The sequence below is a fragment of the Lupinus angustifolius genome, unplaced genomic scaffold (assembly GCF_001865875.1).
Source record: "Lupinus angustifolius cultivar Tanjil unplaced genomic scaffold, LupAngTanjil_v1.0 Scaffold_8_292, whole genome shotgun sequence".
Classification (NCBI taxonomy): Eukaryota; Viridiplantae; Streptophyta; class Magnoliopsida; order Fabales; family Fabaceae; genus Lupinus; species Lupinus angustifolius.
The window spans coordinates 14,067-24,498 of record NW_017718091.1 but is presented as its reverse complement, the minus strand read 5'-3'; the positions used below and the strand labels follow the sequence as shown (position 1 = coordinate 24,498).

General features: G+C 32.3%; 1 pseudogene; it reads right to left on the bottom strand.

The window, feature by feature from the left end:
- Positions 1-1,265: 1,265 nt before the first annotated feature.
- LOC109337603 lies at positions 1,266-7,328 on the bottom strand (annotated as a pseudogene).
- Between the last annotated feature and the right edge of the window lie 3,104 nt (positions 7,329-10,432).

Sequence of the window (10,432 nt, the reverse complement as noted above, 5' to 3'; positions counted from 1 at the left end):
TTAGTGTCATGGTGAAGTTTAAATAATCGAAAATAAACTTTCAGAAGACGCATAATAACTTAAACTTTAATTTTATAACTAATTGCACAGAATATAAAGGGGAGCTAATTTGATTCATTCCTTAGTGCCATGCTAAAGCTTAAACATTGTAATATAAGCTTTCCGAAGAAGCATAACTCAAACTCTAATTTCTTTATTTTATTTTTGAATATCACTTATACTATTACTAAAAGAATTAACACTGGGGAGAGAAAAATACCGTGTTAATTTACATTTTGTATACAAATAATTAAACTCATAAGTATATGTAGTTAAGCTAGCTCGATAAGTCTAATGATGGAGTTGTCACTTATCTTAACACAAACCTTACTTTTCTTCTCTACGGTGATCAAAAGATCAAGTTCGATTCCTAGAAGCACTTGTTAAGAGAGGTAACCATAAACTCCAAAAGGAATTAATTACTTATCCAAAAAAGTAAAGAATACCTTGATAGTACAAAATAAAACCTTACTTTAATTCCAATTTATTATATTTGAGAGCAATATAGATGGAGATATTAACATATTGTATAAAATTATTTTAATCATCTAGATTTCAAATTATATTTAAATAAAAAAATGAAACTTTGATTGCTTTATATTCCAGAACTGGAGATTACTAGAGAGATTTTCAGCCATGGGGCACCTCTAACTTTAACAACATTGCAACAGAGAAATTCACCCTTGATTAGAAGAAAAATGTTTAGTAATATGATTGAAAAAGAAACCTTTTTGCTTTCTAACAACATTATAAAAAAATGGTGCCTCATGCAAGAGGCATCCACATAATGAGATAATGAAATGCTGCAGATTAGAAACAAAGCTACGAGACTAAGAATGAAAAATAACTTGAAAATGTCTTTTAATGTTTTAAATCAATTAGTACAAGGGGATATGAGAATGAACACAGTTCACAAATAAGTCAAAGGAAAGATCTTTGACCTATCATAAGCAATTAAGCATGAGTATATCAGAATGGTAGCCTTAACAGGGAGAGCTCAGCATTCAACTTGGTTTAAAATGTTGAAGTTGAACCCAGCTACCTTTGTCAAACATGTCCTACCCCATCAACCAATTCACGGTTTAACCAATTATCCCCTAAGGGTCTGTTTGCGAGTTGGATTTCGGAGGGGAGAACATAAGACCTATGAAATACATTTGTGAGATGACTCTAAAACCTTCCTTTTCCATTCATTCTAATCCAAAATTCAACTCGCAAATGGACCCTAAAACAATTTCCAGTGTCATCATTGAATGAGAAAAACAATGCAGGGGGCATGCTCAGTAAGTGCATAAACAGTCACAAAGAATAGAGTAATAGCTAAATGAACTATTTGTGGCTGCCTTGGAAGGCTTTCTTAGATGGAGAAGGTAAGAGTGGTTTAGCTTCTGAGTTGATAGCAATATTTCCCATTCCTGCCTCCATGGCCTCTCTCTCATCTTTGTCTTTTCTCTTTTGGTCAGAAATGGTAGCATCTGCAGCTCCGTTGTGATTAGAAGAAGACAAAGACGGCTCCAGAAGGCGTGGACCTGCATTCATCCATGGATGGAGAAGGCATTGACCAGCAGTGGGCCGTTTCTCAGGAACAAATTCAAGGATTGGAACCAGAAAGTCAGTCAGGTCATTTGCATCTTGCTCACTGAAATCATATTTCTCCATGAGGACCTTGTTCAACGGCCAGAATCGCAATCGCCGGATATGCCTCAAATCACCATATCTATTAAAGAAATCACGGGAATAACGGCCCCCTAGTGCAATCTGAGAATCATAATTTGCATAATGAAATTAGCCATGGCCGTAATGAAGACAGGAGCTTAGAAATGAGTAGAAAATATTACTACCTTCCGTGGCATCATTCCAAGAAGTTCCATCATTAAAGCTAAGTGGTCCTGAGATAAAAATAAAGATAGAACAAACTTGCATAAGAAACTAAAATCCATACTGAAGCACAAATGCAAGCATAAAAAAAGTCAGTTTTCAAAATTTGAGCACAGAAGAAAAAACTACATAATAAAAGGAAAAAAACATGGTTAATCCCCAAACAGTAGAATTGTTATGTTAACAGTGGAATGCATAAGGAAATTCAGTAAGTTGTAACTTTACAGCAAACAAAGCAAGCCATGTCATTGACACTGGGAGCATAAAATCTTGCTGGATGAAGTGTTATAAATAAAGTTTCAAAAGAAGCCAATAGTAGCCAGGCTTAAACTCGAAATAGCATTAAAAACAAATACTGGGTGGCAAGTTTAAACAGCATATAAAATCACAACGCCATCACAAGATCAAGCTAACAGGCCGTGAAGCCCTTTCACAGAGCTGTTTGGAGCAATGTGTTGGTTTCGCAATTTACTTTCCAGAATTGTGGGGATGTAGTTAAAGGAAGCCATCTCAAAGTTGATAGCAGAATTCAATAGCAACTATAAGGTTAGAATGAGTATGAACTCTGCTTTAATCACTCAAGAGCCCACAAAGGACAGGTAGATTAGGGAGAGAAGTATCATCCCACAAGACTGGTTAACTAAACACATTCGGGAAATCGGGGTACTTTTATAGCAGAAAGACAAGTTTTGGATAAAGTGCTTCTAGTTGTAAATGAGGTGGTGAATAATGAGAAAAGGAAATCGTGGTTTATATTCAAGCTAGATTTAGAGAAGGCCTATGATTAGGTCAGACAAGATTTCTTAGATAAGGTACTTCATAGATAGGGGGAATGATGAGTCTAGGTCTAGGTTTAAAGCCCATCAATGAGTTAGGCAAGGAAAGCGATATTCCTATCTGGTTTACTGCAGGGGTTGATGTTCTTAATCAAATGATTTCCTGGGCTACTGATTGGAATCTCATGAAGGGTACTGAAGTAGGATTATGAGGTTATGGTCTCTCAACTCAGAAGCATGGATATCACATGATAGGGTAGTTTTGCCCACTTTATATCATCAAATATCTTGTTTTCCAGCAGTAAAAGTCAATAGATCTCAATTTTACCCATAGCATGGGGAGGGGTTTTCACAGCTTTCTGCACTCACAAATGCAAGTTCTCCCCATTTCAATAAGTTCCAAGCACTATAGGCAATAGCATATTATAGCACTGCTATTACATAGATGCATCAGTATCACACTACAGCATTGCATCGTGTTTTCGTGGAGCGGCGAATCATGGATTGACTAAATAGGTTCCTAGCAAGCTACATCTGTTTCACACTTTCTGCATTCTGTTTTCACAAGTTCCCTGCATCCCACACCTGTTTCATGCCGCTTCTTAGTCAATTTCAATTTTTTTCAGCTTTCTCTGGCCAAACCCACGTTCGTATTGTTATGGTTTTAGTTATTATGCACTTATTGTTATTAGTTATCTTCACATTAATTGTAGTCGCATCAGTAAATTTTTAATTCTGTATCAATGATTAGTATGTATATGAAAAATAATGTTTTACTATAACTGCTATCTAAGTTATAGCAGCCATCCCACTATCAGCTATACTGTTGTTGCGTTGTTTTAGGTCAATCGCCCCATGCGGTTATCTAGGATTGACTACTCTTGGCAAAATAGAGATTGAGTTAAAGTGAGGGTTAAATCATAAGAAAAAACAAAAAGGGTGGCCCAGTGCACGAGACTCCCACTTAATGGGTCCGGGAGGGTATATATATAAACACACCCTTACCACCGCATAGTAGAGAGATTGTTTCCAGGATTTGAGCCCATGACATCCAACTCATAAGGCAACAAGTCTTGTCATTGTGCCGTGGCTCACCTGAAAAAACTGAGGAAAATATTTATTAAAAAAATTGCAACATCATTTGAGAGAGGGGAATGCCGAAAAACGCTAATAAATGAGGAAATAATTAAAAATGAGCAGTAACTTCAATTCCACATTAAGGTAGCTGACGCAACTGAATGTGCTCTGTGATGCAGTGTGCATGACGACCTGCACACACAATGCTGATATAGCCAGGGACGGACCCAATTATTGCATAGTGAGGCCACTACAATTTTGAACTTTTTTATTACATGATAGATATTTGTTAATTCCACTCCTAAATTTTTGTATTTGTATATTATACTTACGGCAACTACTTAAACTTTTATATTTGTATGCTATCTTTGTTTCCACTATTTAAACATTTAAGCTTATATGTTATCTTTGCCCCCATTACCAAAAATTTATGGTTCTGTCACTGTCTATAGCACACTATTGACGATATAGGGCTACATCATTTTGGGACCCAGTGGTTCAGATTCAGAAGATTTCTAAGTGCGTAGATAACTAGAAGCATGTCTTCAACCTAGGAGTAGTTCATCCCAAGGAATTTTCTTTGCTCTGGAGTAGCTGAGCAAAGCAATAATCATGTCATCATTTACGAGTTTTGTTACATATTGACGTTTGCATATTAAGAATTTGGTTATTAGTATTTATTGTTAGCATTGTTTTCAATTTCAAGGTAATGTTGTCATCTGGATAGGAGCAATCTAATAACTTGAAAGGTAAGACAAAGGTGTTAACAAGTCAAATTCGAGATGTTCTAGTACAGCATCAGCTCCAACAGCAAAAAAAACCAAGTGAGTTGGCTTGAATGTATAACATAGAAGATAGAAGATGAAACTTGAAATTCAAATTTATAATAGTTCTATTTGTAAACCAAAGAGAATAACAATTCTGACTTCGTAAATTCAATTTTATCGCACAACTGAATCAATACCAGACACCAAAGATTTCATACAAAAGAAGAGTTGCACGTTTTACTAGAAGGAATGCAGAGACATAAGGAAAAAAGAGGATAATGTATCTTCCTCAGACAGAGAACCTATAAAAACTTCAAGGCAGAAAAGGTATTCTTAAAAATAGATTTATTTGAACTCAGATGAAAAGCATAGTTGTAAAACTCAGACCAATGACAGAACTGGTCAGGGACCTCCAATGCTAGTGTAGATTGTAGGTTTATTGCCATTATCAACACGAGTGACTTTGAAAATATTATTATTAATTTATTTCATTGAAATGTAACCTCCTTTCTGTAAATTCAAGGACTACAAAACCTAAAATTTCACTGAAGAAAGTTAGAAAGATCAAATATAACATATAATAAGTAAACAAAATATACATACCTCATCCCTATCGAAGTTGTCGCCAGTGTGGGGATCAAATAGCACATCTCCAGTAGCCAGCTCAAAGCAAATGCAAGCGAAAGACCAAAGATCTGCAGAAGTAGAATATTTTGATCCAAGGACAACCTCTGGGCACCGATATTGTCTTGTCTGGATATCATTTGTGAACTGTTTATATGTCCAGCAAGCATTACCAAAGTCAACTAGCTTGCACTTGAGATCAGATGATGCCAACAACTTCTGTCTCATTGTACGGCTTTCTTTTTTGTTACCCCGCTCTTTTGAGTTTGTTCCATCGGTATCCAACAACCCACTAGTGCCTGGAGAACTTACATTTGGTGAAGATTCCACAGCATCAGAGGTTTCGGGATTACCATTAACTCCTTCAGAAGCATCCTTCTCCACACATCCAAGAGCTGCTTGCTTAGCTTTTCTTTTGATCTTTTTCTTATGATTCGTAATCAAATCTCCATTTGATGTCTTTGTGTCTTTTGCAGCTCCTGACTCCATTACCGTCTTATCTTTAGTATTATTAAGAATACGAGGAGCACCAGACTTTCTAGGATCCTTAGATGGATCCATGGTTGACAAAAGGAGGATGTTTTCAGGTTTCAAGTCAGTATGTATGATAGAAAGTTGCTTATGTAAGTAATCCAGTCCAACCAGAATATGAAAGCATATCTCTTTAACCATGTTGATAGGTATTCCACGATAATCAGAATATTTGATAAGAGTTAAAAGATTTTCCCCAAGGCACTCAAACACCATGCAAACATGCTGCCCATTTGGACCACAATGCTTGAAATGATCCAAAAGCTTCACCACACATTTCTTATCATCCTGATCTCCCTCTGCAATCTGTTGCAAAATTGTTATCTCATCTAGGGCTGCCTCTGTGTAATGCTGAGCACTCTTCTGAACTTTCAAAGCCACATATTTCTACAGATCTCCATACACAAAAAACATAGTCGTACCAATGATGCAAATAACAAGGGAATTGCTACGGTACTGTGATGGTTATGGTACCCATGGTAAGTTGTCATGCATTCAAAATTCTATTAAGCATAACTAGCAGCCAATGAAATGCTTAACGGGTACCATATTTAGGCGAAAAAGGTGTAGCGATTAATTCTCAGAAAACAGGTAAATGATTGGGCTATGGCTAAAAGCATATATAATTATTCCCATTTCTTCAGACAAAAACAAATAAATAGTTGGCAGCTGCCAAATGACAATTCCTTCTATTCTTTGTAGATTATAAACTAATGAGACCACCATATAACTGAAGTACTGAACAAAAACAAACCTATTGGCAGGAAATAGTTAATGATTTTTCATTTTTTTCTCCTATAATTTTGAATCCCCCCTGATCAGAATGATTCAAACTCAAACATCAATTTTGGGCAAAAAGATCAAAATATCAAAAGAAAATGCTCCTGTTTTCACGATTATGAAAATAATTATTATTGATCATGTCTTGTATTCTTTATAGATTACAAATTATTGTACCATACAGTGTTTTAAATTACACTCCCCAATCGCAATAATACAATTTTGAGAGTCTCCACGACTGCATTTTCCCGCAATTATCCGCAATTGCGTTAAACGCAACTGCAACCACAAATTAGAAAACTGGTACCATATAACTGAACTAACAAAGCTGCTACAATTCACAACTACGAAATTGGAAAAACGAAACCCAATAAAAAGAAACAATTTTGATAGTGAGAAAGAGATATACAGAGTATTGGGTATCCCAAGCGAGCCAAACAGTGGAAAAGTGACCCCAACCAAGCTTGCTCTGAATAACATAGCGACCACTCTTGAAACTGTCGCCAATTCGAACAGCGTGGTAACCACCGCGTCGATAATCCTTTGTGCCTTCGTCCTCGGAAGTGAAATCGCTGCTCTCCACTTCTTGATTGTCCCCCATAATCAAAATAATAACGACCACAACCTGTTTGTGAAATTGATCAAATGAAATGGTGTTTGAGGTTTTAGCCTTATGGAATAGTGGTGTGAAATACCACTAGTGTCTGTGTTTAATGATGAGTGGTTTTTTTTACGTGAGTGTGTTTTATGAGAAGAGAATAGATGGAAAATGAGGTGAAGTAATGAATGTGTTACAGTTTCACTTCCTGGTTAATTTAATTCATTGAGGTGTCATCTTCATCCTTATGAAGTTTCATTCACTCTTATTCCTTTATGAGATCCTATATTTCAATTTCAATAGTGGGGTGCTTTTATGCATCATGGCCTAGAACGGTTACTTGTATTTCTATCGAGATTAAATTAATGCGAATTCACTTTTATTTTTGTGTGTATACAAGTATGAGTTTTATACATTATTATTATTATTATATGACATTATTCATCATTTTAATAAAAATAATTTAAATGAACAATAGATAATATAATCATTGTATATAAATCTTGATACTAACATTATGTACATATTACATTGTTTTTTTAATTAATAATAAGTATCCTAAACACATAAACCATGAATGTGAAAAAAATATGTACATATAGACTGTAATTTCAAAGTAAAGATGAAAAATAAAAATTTAGAGGCACCTTTATTAAAATTATGGCCAACACTGAATAGAATGAACCTAATATATGTTCCGAAATATATTCCTCATGTAGTTTTATAAATTTAATTTATGAACCAAAATAATTGAATTTGAGCAAAAAAAATTGAACATATTAGATAAATGAATTAAAATTGAGTATATACACATATATAATTTTTATGTTTATCTATATTAAATAAATAATCATTATTCAATTTGAGGAATCAAACTATTAAGTTGAACTAAAGAGGTCATGATCTCGCATTGAACTAAAACCAATTTTAGGCGATGTGTTGAACCAAACAGATCGTCAATTGAAATCAAGTTCGACTTGGAAAAACAATATTTATCGAACTCGAATCTAGTTTTGAATAAACTTTTATCAAAATAAACTAAGTAAAACCTAAGTTTGACTTGTTTTCATCTCTATTTAAGAAAATGTTATTTATTTAGATTAGCATCATTAATTTGTTAATATGAATTTAAAATTTAATAAAGACTTTCTACTATTTTAAATCAAATGTTAAAGATTTTTATTATGTGTTCAAGCATATATTTTTGGCAACATAATAATTCAACCATTCATTTGGAATCTTTAAGTATATGTAGTTTTTCTATGAAAATATGTTTTTTATTATAAAAAAAGTAGCTTTAAGCATATATATATATATATAAGGAAAAAAAATTAAGATAGTGAAGGCTAACTAGTTGGTAAAAAATTACCTCATACATGATGTGAGTTTGAATTTTATTATTGACGTCAGATAAGTTTTAATGTTTGACCTAACTCACTTAAAAACTTTTATATTAAAAAATCTTATTTAATAAAATATTACTACCCTGAATCACCTTTATAGCCTATAGGACCCTCTTAAAAAAAGTCACAACTAAGAAACTTAGTTAACGTTTATTAACAATAAATTTCTCAATAGTTTCAAATATTTTGTAGAATTATCTTTGCAATTATCAGGACACATCATCTTTCTCTTTCACTCAATTAATATTATGATATTTAAATAATGATAATTTAGTTTTAGAAATTAATTAATACAATAATATAAAAAGTACCAAAATAAAATTATCATAATTTATCTATATCTATACTATATATCTATATCTAATTTTCATTATGGTGTAATTTTCATTATGGTGTAATTTTCATTTCCTATATTGCCCTTAATATTATTTAATTTTTACAAAAAAACTATATAATCCTAAGCAACTACCACTAATACATTAATTAACTATATATCTCACTTTAAATTAAACATTGTCATAAATAAAAAAATATAATATATAAAAATTGAATATATAATATCATGCAATATTTGTCGGCAGACACGAAGTGCTTGTACAGACTAGTACTATATAAAGTCAAAATTTGAAATAACTACCACCATAATTCTATTTATTTCTAAAATAAAACCATATAATATTAGATAACTATAATTAATACATCTCACTTTAAGTTGAATATTATAATAAATACAAAAAATTATAACACCCAATAAAAAACATTATAATTCTCTAAAATAAAAAAATACAAATTTAATACTTAATATCATAAAATAAGAATGCGGGTTGGCAGACACAAAATATCTGTCGAATCGAAACGCTAGTGTGTATAAAAAGAATGAGAATTACCAAGTTAGTATTCCTATTTGTTATGTGACAAATTGATTATTTGTGTTTAATATCGTATCTCTCATTTTTCTCGTGAGTACTAATTTAGTGCTTAAAAAGTTTTAAGTGACATTTTCGTCCTCAACAAATTCAATCGAGTCACGTTAATTCTTTCGTCATCTCGGCTACGCTAACTGTAACAGATTTATTCGCATGACACATTAAGTGTTGACGTGTCATGTTGGATGGTCCTACATGTACAAGTTGTTATGTCGGCAAGCGAATTTTTTTTAAATTTTTTTCCTCTTACAAAACATCGTCGCTTTTTAAAATAAATTTTCTAAATAAAAAAAAATTAATAATTTTTTTAGGAAAACATTTATTATAAAACTTTTAATAAATTAAAACAATTTTTTAGTAGAATAAACTTTTTTATAAAATTTTTAAAATTAAAAATAAAATCTTCTCTTCATCTTCTCCGCCATCCTCTTTACCATATCTTCTCATCCAAATCCTCTACCTTATCGACATCTCCATCTCTACCTCTCAGTAAGATCTGATGAAGAAGATGGACCGAAGAAGATGAAGAGAAATTTTTAAAAAAAAATTAAAAATTCAATAAAAAAGTATTTTATTAAATAAAGTTATTTTATTTTATTAAAAAATTTATAATAATATTTTTTAATTTTTTTATTCAAACTTTTATTTTTTATTAAAAAACTATTATTTGTTTAAAAATATTATTTTAGAAAACGACGTCGTCTTGTGAGGGGCAAAAAAAAAACTACTACTTGCAAATTTGTTACATGACAACTTGTACATATAGAACCATCTAGTAGACCACACGTCAACACTTAATTTGTCACAGTTAACGGAAACCCAAGATGACAAGAGGACTAACATGATCTAACGTTGAATTTGTTAGAGACGAAAATGTAACTTAAAATTATTAATGGACTAAATTAGTACCTACAAAAAATGAGGACCAAAATAAGTAATTACTTTATAATTATTTGTTAAGCAATGAAAACAATTTTATATTTTTTTAAATATCAGAAAATTTATTCACCTATTTTTTTTAAAGTTTATTATT